Here is a 14,480-nt window from a genome sequence, read left to right as displayed (position 1 = left end):
GCCGTTGGCCCCAAGAAGGGGCTAAAAATCACCCTCTGAGGGTGCACCGGCGCTAACCCGCGCGCTGGGGGCGTGATGCCCCCCAGTCGCGGCGCCAATGGTTTTTTGAAAAATTTAAACACGGCACAAACACGGCGCAAATTCATTGCAAACTTCGGCGAGTTCGTTCAAACTTAAACATATTTTACAAAAAGAAAGAAAAAACTACTAGGGGCCGCCACTCGCCGTCTCCATTGCCGCTCCTCGCCGTCTACCTCGCCGCTCCCCACCACCCGCCGCCCGCCCTCGCAGTTCTACATGCCGAGGAGGCTGTAGAACCGCGTGTAGTCGCCGCCGTCCCTGCTGCATCCCTCCCCCGGTTGGCGCGGCGGGTTGGACGGTCCGGGGGCGTCCTCGTCGTCGTCGCTGTCGAGGATCACGACGTCGTGCTCGTCCTCGCGCCCGCGCTTGCGGGCTTCGATCTCCTCCAGGGCCCGGCGCAGCCGGACCATCTCGTCGCGGAGGTAGTCGTCCCGCGCCCACTGCAGGGCGTCCTCGTCGGAGAAGCCGCGCCGGGCTATCTCCTCGTACTCCGCGGGGAGGCCGGGCTCCGCCTTGGGCTCGACGAGGACGAAGCGGCCGGATGGGGGGTGGAGTCGCCGATGCGGACGCCGGAGCTGCGGGTGCGCGCGCTGACAGGCGTGTCCTGGGGCTCCGGCTTGACGGGGCGGAGGCAGGGAGAGCCCGACGAGCGCCCGGACGAGGAAGAGGACGCGCCGGGCCGCTCCGTACGCCTCGGCGTCCAGGAGCTCCCACGGCGGCGTGAGAAGGACGGGGGAGCGGGGTACTCGAGGCGCGGCGTGTTGCCGCCCTCGATGTACTCGAGGACGGCCTCCAGCGTGCGGCCGGGCACGCCCCACCACCGGCGCCGGCCCTCGGAGTTGAGCCTGCCGGAGGGCATGATGCCGTTCGTCGCCTCGAGCTGCTCGGCGTGTCGGCGGCGGAAGTAGGGCTCCCAGAGCGGGCTGTCGGGGGTGTACCGCGGGCCTTCCCTTGCCGCCCGCCCGGCCTTCACTGCGCCGCCCGTGAGGTATCAATGGAGGCTGACCGGCGCGGCAGCGCGCGCAGCTTTGGCATTGATTCGCCACGGGAAACGAGGCGATGAGGACGACGAAGCGGCGAGAAGCGAGTCGAGTCGCTGACGCAGCTGGCCCACGGCGCTTTCGCGCCAAAAAATATTCGCCCGGCGCTCCCGAGCGTCCCCCAGCGCGCCGGGTTCGAGTTGGGTCCGCCGGCGTCAATTTTGGCCATAGCCAGCGAAAAATGGGTCCGTGAGGGCGCGACTGGGCCGATTTTTTACGCCGGCGGTCGAAAAGTCGTCTGGGGGTCTTGTTGGGGACACGGCTGAAGATGCTTTGAGTCCCAACTCTGGATCACCCAGGCCACGCGCGCGGCGCATCAACCCGCGGCCCCGCGCTCGGCACCCCGCGTAGAACCCACGCTATCCTTTCCTTGTGGTACTGACCGCGGAGGTACGTACGCACGTCACGGCCTAGGGGCGGCCTTTGCTTTTGCTCCTATTTTTCCCTGGTCGGCGCAGCGGGCAGCAACCGGAGCAGCAGGCGGCATGGGGGTATGCATGTTCCCCGGACCCCGGCTCGTCCCCCCACCCACACGCAGCTCTCCCTCCCTCTCGTAGTCACCCCACGGCGTAGTACAACCCTGACCACGCTCTCACTCTCTCGTTTCTTTGCCTCCGCAGCCGCCCTCTCGAAACTATGCCATCCATGCAATGCATAGTAGAGAAACTATATAGATTACCGGACACACAACTAGATCAACATGTAGCAACATATAACGACGCCGGACATAGCATAAACTTTGTACAAAAGTTCAAGTTCATCACCGGACAAATTCTGGATAGAAACTAGATCAAAAGATCAAGTTCATCGCCGGACAACTACTACCAGATAGAAACATAGATAACGGCGTGGGGCACCGGACATCACCACTTCCGCGCCGGTCCCTTGCCCTTGCGGCCGCCGGTGCGGCTGTAGCCCTTCGTGTAGCCGTCGGTGGTGGAAGGGGCGTCGTCCGAGTCATCGGAGCCGTCGGAGGGGCAGATGATATCGGCCAGCTAACGGACCACACATGTCTGCTCCTTCGCCAACCGGGTTGCCGCTACCATCTCCGCCGCCTCGCGCTCATACTGGTGAATTTGGCGAGCCGGAGTGCCTTGGGCCTTGGAGTTCTTGCAGCGGAGCCGCCGTGGTGAGCGAGCGGCGGTGAATCGCCATAAGGAGCTGGTCATCCAGATCTACGAAGGTACGCACGCGACGCCCGCGGGAGGTGTCGTCCCTCCCTCGCCCGCTGCTCCTCGCAGCATGTGGTGTGCGTTCAGATTCGGGCGTCTGCATCAGGGGTGGCGCATGTGCCGGCACGAGGACCCAATGATGCCCAGGGACGGCAACTACTCCCTCCGTCTAGGTGAGTAAGTCATTTTAGGTTGTGCATCGTGACCAAGGAGGAGGTGAAAACGAGAGAATTTAATGTTCATTTGCTAATTAATAGCATTGCATGCAATGAATTAACCAATGCTTGTCGTGTTTGGTAGTTTCAAGTCATTAAAAGCATACACACCCCACATCTTTTATTGGTTGATATGTCAAGAAACAAGAAACGAGATAGAATTTAATGCACCGCGCCTAAGTGTTTTGGGATTATTTGATTTTCGTAAGATGATTTACACACCTAGACGGAGGGAGTAGAGCAATGAGAGGAGGGGGCAGAGAGGGGCGTGCGTGGCGACAGACTAGGAGGAGCGCGAATTTACCGGAACGGTGCGTTCGCAATGGGTCAGAGGTCTCGTCCCCACTGCATCGTCGGACGACGGGGGACAGCACGGAGCCAGAGCTTCCGCCCCTGTCCACCAGCGACTGGTGTAGCGCAATGCGGACAACGAGCTCCTTGTCTTCGTCCCGCTCTGCCTCACGCAACAACGACTCTTTGTCGTCGTTGGATTCGTCGTCAGACACAATGCTTATGGAGCTCGGCGTCCGGATCGGACTCGCGCGTGGACGAGGAATAGAGGATAGGTAGCAAGAACACAGTATTGCGACCCGAGTGACATAGGTTTCTGGTCTCTATTTCCCTCTATGTTACTTCTGAATTAGATTTTGATTTCCAAATCAAAATAATTCAATCTGGAAAATTTATACGAAGATCCACATAAATCCAACATAATATATAGAGCTTATGGAAAATACTTCAAGCCAAAATATTGTTTAAAATACATATAATACTTCTATAAAGATTATTTTGGGCATTATGAATATTCCTTGAAATAAATTTAGGGTTCTCATTGATTCCCAAAATATTTCTGAACTCCAAATAAATAAGCAAATAATAGTTAAAACATTTTCCAACCCTTTTATATTGAAGGTGTTACATTACCTCCTCTCAATTGATTTCCTTTCTGAGTTGGATATGTTTCAAATATTAAAATTCAAATAAGATTGAAACGACCACTGCCCAGGAATCCACCACTGGCACAATATTCTCTATTGTAAGTTTGTAACTCAAAACAAAATCTCTATCGTATCTCCCCGCAGTTCAGGATCACTGATTCGGTTTGTCGGGACATGGCAGGGCACTAGTGGGGATGAGATGCGTGAACGCGATCAACGTGTTTGTTCGCACGATGAGACGAGATGGTGCACGCGATCAACGTGTTTGTTCGCACGATGAGACGAGATGGTGCATGCTGCTCCAAAAGGAAGATGTTGATTCAAGAGGGTGTCAGATTTGCCAAACCCTGATGATCAATTCAGGTACATAGTGGTTCTTGAGTCAACATGCAAAGTCTATTTCAGGTTCACTAGAAACATGCAAAGTCCTATCATTTTTTCTTTTCTTTTTCTTTTTAGAAGGACTAGGTGCACTAGTGTTATTTCTTTGCGAATCTTGTTCAATTCTTTTTGGGTGTCCCTCAGGATAAAGTGGTTCTTGAGTCATTTTACCTCCTCTAGTTGCAACTCTAACAACAAAGTCATGTATATTATGATTCATTTCATCAAGTATTTCTCTTTGTGATTTAGCAACTTGTTTTAACTGGGTTTGAACCATAGAAGCATGTTTTCCAACACCTCTAACATCATTTGAGATTCTAAATAACAAGTCATTCAAGCGAGCAATCATATCAGAATTATATTTCAATTGTTTCATAACATTTGCATTGAACTTGTCTTGTTTCCTAATGTAATTTTCAAACTCATAAAGGCATTGGCTAGGATGCATATTGTGAGGATTATCATTTTCATTGAACTTCATAAGAGAATTTACCTCTACCACCTTAGGCAGTGGTGGTGTATCAAGACCATGTCTTTCTTCAATAGGAGGTAAATTTTTAACATCCTCAGCTTTAATACCTTTTTCCTTCATAGATTTCTTTGCCTCTTGCATATCTTCAGGATTGAGATATAATATACCCCTCTTCTTTGGAGTGGGTTTAGGAGGTGGTTCAGGAATAGTCCAATCATCATAATTTTTTAATATATTATTCAATAATTCTTCAGCTTGAGCAATAGTTCGTTCCCTGAAAACACAACCAGCACAACTATCTAGGTAGTCCCTAGAAGCATCGGTTAGTCCATTATATAAGATATCGAGTATTTTATTTTTCTTAAGAGGATGATCAGGCAAAGCATTAAGTAATTGGAGAAGCCTCCCCCAAGTTTGTGGGAGACTCTCTTCTTCAATTTGCACAAAGTTAAATATTTCCTGCAAGGCAGCTTGTTTCTTATGAGCAGGGAAATATTTTTCAGAAAAGTAGTAGATCATATCCTGGGGACTACGCACACAACCAGGAGCAAGAGTATTGTATCAAGCTTTAGCATCACCCTTTAATGAGAAAGGAAATAATTTGGGAATAAAGTTGTGTCGAGTTTTCTCATCATGAGTAAAAAGGGTGTGGCTATATCATTCAACTTAGTAAGATGTGCCACAACAGTTTCAGTTTCATAACCATGGAAAGGATCAGATTCAACCAAAGTAATTAACTCTGGGTCGACAAAGAATTTATAATCCTTACCATCAATAAAGATAGGCGAAGTAGCAAACTTAGGATCACATTTCATTCTAGCATTCAGAGATTTTTCTTTATACTTGTGTAATAATTTCTCTAGATCATCTCTATCCTTACAAGCAAGAATATCTCTAGTTGCCTCTTCACTCATAACATAGCCTTACGGTACTTTAGGCAATTCATATCTAGGAGGGCTAGCTCTAGCAAGTGTTTCAGGAGTTTTAGTTTCAAGGTCATCATCAGATTCAACAACATCATGTTGTATTACTCTAGCAATCTGTTCATTAAGAAATTCACCAAGTGGCACATCATCATTATCGAGCATAGTACTAGCATCATCATAAGCATCATTCATAGTAGCAGTAGCATCATCAATAACTTGTGATATATCAGAATTAATAGTATGTGGTGGTGGTGTTGCAAGTTTACTCATAACAGAAGGTGAATCTAAAGCAAAACTGGATGGCAGTTTCTTACCTCTTCTCGTACTTGAGGGAAATATCTTAGTCTTTGGATCCTTCAGATTCTTCATAGTGATAAATTGTTAATAATCCCAAGTGACTCAACAAATATAGCTATGCTCCCCGGCAACGGCGGCAGAAAAAGGTCTTGATAACCCACAAGTATAGGGGATCGCAATAATTTTTTAGGATAGAGTATTCAACCCACATTTATAGATTGGACACAAGGGGAGCCAAAGAATATTTGAAGGTATTAGCAGCTGAGTTGTCAATTCAACCACACCTGAAAATTAATTATCTGCAACAAAGTGATCAGTAGCACAGTAATATGATAGTTTTGATAGTAGCGACAGCAGCAACAGTAACAGTAACAGTGATAGCAGTATTTTGTAGCAAGTGTGACAGTAGCAGCAGCAGAAGTAACTTAGCAGAAACAATATAAGATAAATTCGTAGGCATTGAATCGGTGACTTGTTGGAGATATTCATCATTTGACAGTTATAACTTAGGGCGATACGACACTAGCTCCAGCTCATCGATATAATGTAGGCATGTATTCCGTAAATAGTCATACGTGCTTTATTAAAAGAACTTGCATGACCTCTTTTGTCCTACCCTCCCGTGGCAGCGGGGTCCATATTAAAAACTAAGGGATATTAAGGCCTCCTTTTAATAGAGAACCGGAACAAACCATTAACACATAGTGAACACATGAACTCCTCAAACTACGGTCATCATCGAGAGTGGGTCCGGTTGTTTCACTCCAGGGTTGTCAGATCATAACCGTAGTAGGTGACTATAACTTGCAAGATCGGATCTAAAACATGGATATAATGATGAATTCATAAATGGTTCAGATTTGTGTTCATGGCACCTCAGCCCAAAGTGACAAGCATTAAGTATAGCAAAGTCATAGCAACATCAATCTAAGAACATAGTGGATACTAGGGATCAGGCCCTAACAAAACTAACTCGATGATGAATCTCATCCAACTCCTCACTGACCAGCGAGCCTACGAAGGAATTACTCACTCCCGGTGGGGAGCATCATGAAATTGGCGATGGAGATGGGTTGGTGATGACGAAGAACGAAGATCCCCCTCTCCGGAGCCCCAAACGGACTCCAGATCTGCCCTCCCGGGGAAGAACAGGGCTTGGCGGCGGCTCCGTCTTGTGGATCGCGATAATTCTTTCTCCCTGTTTATTTCTGGAAATATGTGATTTTATAGTATCAGGGGGGTCGTCTGCGGGGCCACCAGGTGGATACAACCTACCTGGACGCGCCAAGAGAGGGGGGCGCCCTGGTGGGTTGTGCCCACCCAGGTGCCCCTCTCCGGCAGGTCTTGGCTCCAGAAAATCTTATTATTGATATAAAAAATCCTCGCAAAGTTTGGTTCCATTCCGAGAACTTTTATTTCTGCACAAAAACAACACCATGGTAGTTCTGCTGAAAACAGCGCCAGTCCGGGGTTAGTTTCATTCAAATCATGCAAATTAGAGTACAAAACAAGAGAAAAAACGTGAAAAAAAGTAGATACGTTGTAGACGTATCACGGCCCATATGGAAGTGTTTGGCACCGATGAACGCCAAGTTTTTTCTCTGGTTAGCCTCCCTGGACCGCTGATGGACTGCGCAATGAAGAGTGTGCAGCTAGGAGGTTGAGACCATCGATCATCTGCTTGTCCAGTGCATATTTTCAAAGATCGCCTGGCATGAGATATTATCCTGGTGTCGCCTCCCGGTGCTTCTGCCAAGCGCCGACGTGGCCTTCTTGTGGTGGTCCGCCTCACTTGCCGCTTCTCCGGCGACTTTGTGGAAGGGCCTCAACTCTCTTATATCCCTAACCGCATGGAGTATCTGGAAGCATCGAAACGCCGCTTTCTTCAACGACCACCGACGAGCCCGTCCGCACAATCAAGGAGGAGGCTCGGCTTTGGGCAAAAGCTGGAGCTTAAGGACTAGCACTAGTTATCCCTGTAGCCTAGAATGGTTGTATCGAGGATGAGCAACCTCCAACATGCTCATGCTACGCTCTTGGGGGCGTCGATTCGTGTACACCCCCTGTACGTTTTCTCCACCTAACAATGAAACGATACGCAACAATGCGTATTCACGAAAAAGAACCATTCCTAGATCAGCAGAGCTAGTTGAAAATATGACATGTGTTTCTAACAATGTGTATTTTGTTTCAGAGGCATATGTTTGATTCTGATGTGTGTGTGATATGCAACTCAGCAGGCGATAATTGGGATCATGCGTTAATTGATTGTCAAATGGCAAAGTGTGTTTGGGCGATGATGGATGAGGAGTTAGTTGAGCATATGGTCCCAATCACTAATGATTGTGGTTAGTTGAGTTGCAACGTACAGTAAGTGATGATTCAAAGCCATTGTTACACTTTGGGCAATATCGTGGGTTCGCGAAAAGGCTATACATGAACAAGAGTATCAATGGCCTCAGTCCATGCGTATTTTGTAAAAAAAAATACCTTGTTGATTTGGCTCTAGTTCGTGAGAAGAAACATGATACAATGCCCACCATCTCTAGTGTCCGGCTAAACAAGTGGGTACACCCAGAAGTTGAATGGGTGAAATGAATATCGATATTGCAATCTCACGTAATCAGGACAGGATAGCCTTTGCGGCAATTTGTCGAGATCATACGGGGTTGTTTTTGGGCGCCTCAGCTGTAACAGTGGATGATCTGTTCGATCCAGAAACACTTGAAGCAATGGCACGCAACGAAGGTCTGTTGTTGGCACTCGAGGTCGGTGTACAAAAGGTACAGATCACCACCGATTGTTCTACAATAGTTAAACACATTCAAGAACCTTTCCTAACTCCAAGGAAGGTTGTGGTGGAGAAATCAAGACAAAGCTCTTGATGATACCTCTCGCGGAAGTGATTCACGAGAAAGTGCCTGTAACACTGAATCAAATGTGCTTGCGAAAGCTGCTACACTGGATCACATTTAATATGTGCTTGCAAACGTGTTTTTGAAAGTCATGAACAATCTTCAAACTGACATTAAAAAAAAATCAGGATTTGTTTTTGGATTCCGTGAACATTTTTGTCATATCCATGATTTTTTTTGAATTTGCGAACTTTTTCCAAATTCATGAACATTCTTCCAAGATTGATGAACATATTTTGAATTTATTTCAAAAATTAAAAGGAAAAGAAAAAGAGTAATTCTTTTTACAGTAGTATATATTTTTGTTATGGGGAGGCAGCAATTTGGACTTGCAGCGAAGCGACGGGAAACTTGTGGTGAGAGCGAGCCCGAGTCAGATAGGTGGCCGGCCCACTTGGCGGCTGGGTGGGTTAAAAGGGGTAGAGGGATCCGGCGTGTTGGGACACCACATCGCTCGCGTGTTGGAGATCGAGAGAAGGAAACCCTAGCCGCCGTCGTCCAGATCTGCTTGGGTTGGTGGAGGTATGGCTACGGCGCTGCGCACCATGGCCGCGAAGCTGATGCAGAAGATCCCCGCCGCTGTCCAGCGGGTTCGCGTCTCTTCTCGTGCTCCGGTTCGTTCCCCATCTCGATTTTCTCGCCCCCTTCCGAGTCTTTGATTGATGCAATCGAATCGATTGATAAAGACATGTTGCGTTGCGCGATTAGTCGGATCCATCCGTCTCCCTCCCCTCCCCTCCCCTCCGACGGGAGTTTGTTGCATGTTCTTCTAGCAGTGATGGAGGCCCTGCTGCTTAGGTTGTTGGGTTAAATAAATAAATTTTGATGATATTAGCAATCGGAATCAACGTGTGCAATCCATCATCTTTCTGTTACCAGAGACACCAGCCAGATGTTCTTAGCTATTTTCATTGATTATTAAATTAGCAATGTAGTTTCAATTGCTGGAATTTCTGAATGTTGTTCGAGAGTCCTGATGATTTTGAGATTTCGGACAGACTGATGATAGTTGCTGCCAAACTTTAAGTTGGTGTTAAACCTTGTATATTTAGCTTGGTGTTTTGAACTGAAAATACCAAACTTTACCAATGAAATTATCCATGTCATTTTGCATTCAGCGGCCCCAGTTTTAACGATTCAAACTCTACTGCATGTAGGCACCTGCTGATGCTGACTTCGACCGCTTCGGCCCAGAGTTTCGGTAAGGCACTAAAAACATGCAAGATTGTGGTCTGATTGATTCGTTCATTGTGCAACACGTCCTAACATTCATTCTCATTCCTCTTTGGAAGCCGGGCACTGGACAAGATTGTAGAGAAACACAGGAAGAGGCGCAGGGACGAGGCCTTGGCCTGTGGTGCTGGCTTCAGTCTTGGAGCACTCACCTTTTTGCTTGGGGTCCATCGGCTTGGTTGAAGGAGATGGCTCAATGGTGAATGACTGGAATATCTATCCTGCACCGCATGTTCTACTATCTACTACTGCACCCGCAAGTTCTACTATCTACTAGTGCTATATCCTGCACCGCAAGTTCTACTATCTACTAGTACTATATATATCATGCATGTTTTAACTAGCCGGTGTACTCTGTAATTCCTGGCTTGTGTGTTATGTAAGATCACTACTGTATGTACAATGGGGATCCAGGTTCTGTGGGATCTAATTTCGGTGGTTGCATGTGGGATGTAAGGGCACTCTATCGCCACTCTTATCTGTTGTTATCAGAGATCTATATTCAGCCGTGTTGTTAATCTGTTGTGGTGTTCTCATGGTCTCAACCTTCGAGTAATGATTCGTATGCATTTTGCTCTATGTTCTGTCTGATTGCTTTGGCTGTGAAGTGTTGCTGTGGGTGCTGCGAAGGCCTCATATCCTTGGTAGAAGTTTTGACATTCATGGCTTTGAGTATGCAGGGTATAATCACTTATTCACATGCATATTAGGCCTAATTCAATGTTGTTATGCACCTGGACGGAGGAAGTAGTGATGGAGGTGGGGATATATGCATGGATAGGCCCTGCTTACGTTGTTGGGTGAAGTTTGATATTAGCAATCAAAATCAACGTGTGCAATCTATGATCTTTCTGTTACTACTAGAGACAGCACCCGATGGCTTTGAATTCCTCATATCCTTGGTAATACAGTTATTCCAATTAAATTAGCAATATAATGTCAATTGTTGGAATTTCTGATTCTTCTTCTGTACTTAGAAGCAATATAATGTCAACTGTTACTAGTGATTTTGAGATTTGGGATAGATAGTCACTGCCAACGTTGTTTAAACCTATATATTTAGAAGCTTCAAGTTTTGAACTATGCCCTTTCTCTCGTAGGAAAACCCAAGATTTCCTCTGACCCCCCCCCCCCCCCCCCCCCCGAACCAAAGTGTGCTGGTTCTCTGGCGCACGACGGACAACACGGAGAGGCTGCTCCTCTTGTCGGGTCAGGTTGCATGGGTTCGGGCCTTGTGCTCAGATTTGTTCCGTCGGATGTGGTCGTTCCTTCTAGATTGGTGGGCGTCTCCAATGAGCGCTTCTGCCTCTTGCTCTCCTGGCTCAAGGGACTTCCGCCAAGGAGAAATCCTTTGCTCGGATCTGTCGGAACAGATGGTGCGGCGACGTCTAGGAACGCCGCTAACCTTCTTGGAGGGCATCATCACGGTGGCGGTCCCATCGAGCTCCAATGGAAACAATAAGTTTTGCTTGCCGGATCGAACAGTGGCGGCCTGTGGCATCGTCTGTCTTCTTGGAGGCATTGTTTTGGAGCTTATATCCGCTAGAGAGATCGCGGAGGTGTGGTGGCGTTGGATCACCGCGCATACTCGCCGGGAAGGGTCGTTGGCTTCGGGGGAAACCATGGATCTGGGTATCCCCGATCGGATGATGGTGGCGTATGGCGTCACACACCCCTTGGGGGGCATCATTTCTGGACCAAGTGATGGCTGGAGGGCTCCAGAGGTGGAGCGGCGTCATATCTACCGCGTCGACGACGACGGTTCTTGGCGGCATGGTGTAGCCGAGTCCCGGCGGCAGATGTGTCTTGATGGACGAGCACAGGGCGGTGGCACTGTCTGGCACAGTGGTGGCATCGAGGTCAGAATTATCTGGCAAGGTGAATGTGTTAATCGCTCCTGAAGGTGGGAGGGTGGAAGATGGCGGCGGCTAATTCTAGAGTGTGTGCATGCGGTGCACACAGAGGGTCTGCTAGAGAGGTTGTTGCTCTTGGCTTGTCGACGGGCAGCTTGGTGAGGCCACCGGATTAAATGGTGTGTGTTGATACGAGGCCAGGGCATCATCAAACTTGTAGGTGTAGCGACATTGGTTGCCAGTCAGGTGGCTTTGAATTGATCCATGTATTTGTTTTGTCGGGTCGTGTTGAATAATATAATAAAAATTGGCCGGGGTGCTCCCTTTTCTTGAAAAAATATGGAACTGAAAATGCCAAACTTTACCATTGAATAGCACTCATCCAAGCAGGATGCAATACTTGTTCTTGTAATCATGATGTGCCATCTCTCTTTTACCAGAGACAACAGACAAATGCAATATACTTCCTCCGATCCAAAATAGATGACCCAACTTTGTATTAAAGGTGGTACCTCATCTATTTTAGAACGAAGGGAGTATGTTTTTAGACGAAACTGTCAATGCAGTTTAAGTTGCTTGGTTGTTAATTTTGTACCAAACTTTAGCCAGAATTAGCTGGCATCCCATTTTTAACGATTCAGAGTCAACTACATACATGTAGGCACCAGCTGATGCTGAACTCGAGAGCTTGGGCCCAGAGTTTCGGCAAGCCACTAAACACCCAAGATGGTCGTCTGAATTTTGATTCAAGTCATGGGTGGCACATCCTAACATGCATTCTCTTTCCTCTTTCGAAGCAGGCTACTGGAGCAAAACAAGAAGAGCCGTTGGTGCTGGCATCGGTCTTGGATTCTTCACCTTGTTGCTTGGTGTTCGTCACCTCGCTTGCTGGGACGAGCGAAGGGATCAATGGCTGGGATATCGTACATCGTACACGTTTATTTATAACTAGCCGGGTGTAGGTACTATGTAGTCAGGCTGTAATTCCCGGGTCGTCTTACGTAAGAGCACTAGTGTATGTCTGACGGGGGATGCAGGTTCTGTGGGATCTAATTTCCGTGATTGCATGAGGGGTGTAAATCTGTTGTTATGGGGAGTCTATATATAACCTAACCGTGCTATAAATCTCTTCTGTTGTGGCATTTTCGTGGTGTGAACCATCGTGTGATGATTACGAGGGACCAATATGTACTGTTGTGTTTCTTGTGTCTGGTTGCTTCGGACGTGAAGTGTTAATTTGTTGAGGGTACTTATTAATTCTGCTTGATTTGTGTATGAAACAAGGATCCTAGCTGCTCGTACTGATCCGTCTTCCGTGACAGACACGCCATTAACATATCCAACATTGTGCATCCCCGAAGGGAAGAAGTCGGCTTGTGGCGAGTGATTTCATTTCCTAAGATCCACCATTAGACCCAGAACTTCACTCTGGCCGAAGAAGCAGACATTGATCATCAGGGTTTAGAAAATCTGATACCCTCCTCTTGAGTCAACGTCTTCCTTTCGTAGTAAACCTGCAGCATGCAACGTTTCGTCTCATCGTACGTAACACACTCTTGTGCGAACAAATGCGTTGTTCACGTTCATGCATGATGCATCTCATCCCCACCAGTGCCAGAATGGGTCGGAGACGCTGAGGTCGTCGCAGTTCTTCATCGAGCAGTCTCCCCCTGGCTGCTCGGCCCCGGCGAGCACCAGTGGCAGCCACAAGACCAAGATGAAGGATAGGAACCGGCAGCTCAGAGCCATCGGAAGTTCGAAACATAGTTCCTGTTCGGTTCGACTCCGCTCCCGGAGTGGAGCAGGCTGTAGCTCGTTTTCACAGAGCGGCTCAAGCCCAGCTCCACAGCTCCGCGGAGTGGAGCGGGGCGGAGTGATTCCAAACAGGGCTATAATAAGACCTGTATTTTGCGTCCACAAACAAACAAGACCCGGAAAACTGAACCAGTGACCATGAGTTATGGGGTGATACGATAGAGAATACTGTGGCAGTGGATTCCTGGGCAGTGGTCGTACGTGCCCTCATGCCGATTACCCCAATTGACGGGGGAGGGAAGACCTGGAACAAAATTATGGGTGGCTGCAGATCAAGTGGCAGTTTCCTATCCTAGGAAAACAGTGAGTGCCCGCCCGCCCAGTGGAGACTGGAGCACGTTGATGTTGGTACAGCATCCGGTGCCGACGATCACGAGACCAACTGGCCGACGTGGGCACGCAGGTGAGGATGAAGGAGAGCGGCGGACGCCTGTGCGCGCCACCATGCCCACATCCAGCTCCGGCTGCGGGCTTCAACAGCACATCATCCAGCTGATCTGCGACTGGCCAGGCAGAGGCGGGGCTCGAGGGTGGGGGCTGGGACGCCGGGGATGGCGAGGATCTTGGAAACGAGGCAATTGATGTGCTGGCCAGGGAGCTCGGGTCGGCAGCGTCAAAGGCGCTAATGTCGCCGATGGGGATGAACGAAGTGCCCGGTTGTAGGGCTGATTACGTTACTGTTCACTAGAGTAGCCAAACAAATTGTCATGTAGGGCTGATTATGTTAACGATTCAAACTCAACTGACCTCACTACGCCTTCGGCCCAGAGTTCCGGTAGGACCTTCAAGATGGCTCACCAAAGACGAAACCATTATCATTCAACGAAACAGATCAGGCAACACGCCGGACACGTAATCAAACTCCAGATCTGGCGCCCCCATATGATTAAGACGTCGAAGAAGAAAGTCATACCTACCATCCACAAACCACAAATCTAGCACACGATCCACCATCTTTCAGATGTTGTCGATGCATACAACAATCTACATCCGCTCCTGAACTACCTCCCAAGCTCCGCACCAGCATTGGAGCCAATGGCAGAGCCCGAGGATACATGCCCACCACGAGGATAATCCTTGCTTGAATAGACTAATTTTCAAATTCATCCCCAACCATAGGACCGATCACCTTATTGGAGTAG

General features: G+C 48.3%; 1 long non-coding RNA gene across 1 annotated transcript; it reads left to right on the top strand.

Annotated features, from left to right (window-relative positions):
- Positions 1-8,829: 8,829 nt before the first annotated feature.
- LOC123076957 (uncharacterized) lies at positions 8,830-10,190 on the top strand. The gene is made up of 3 exons (XR_006436297.1): positions 8,830-9,051; positions 9,595-9,638; positions 9,730-10,190. It is a non-coding gene; the product is annotated as an uncharacterized lncRNA (long non-coding RNA).
- Positions 10,191-14,480: the final 4,290 nt, after the last annotated feature.

Source organism: Triticum aestivum, chromosome 3D (assembly GCF_018294505.1).
Source record: "Triticum aestivum cultivar Chinese Spring chromosome 3D, IWGSC CS RefSeq v2.1, whole genome shotgun sequence".
In the NCBI taxonomy this organism is placed as follows: Eukaryota; Viridiplantae; Streptophyta; class Magnoliopsida; order Poales; family Poaceae; genus Triticum; species Triticum aestivum.
Note: the sequence above shows the minus strand (reverse complement) of the source record. Positions and strands in the feature narration are given on the sequence as shown.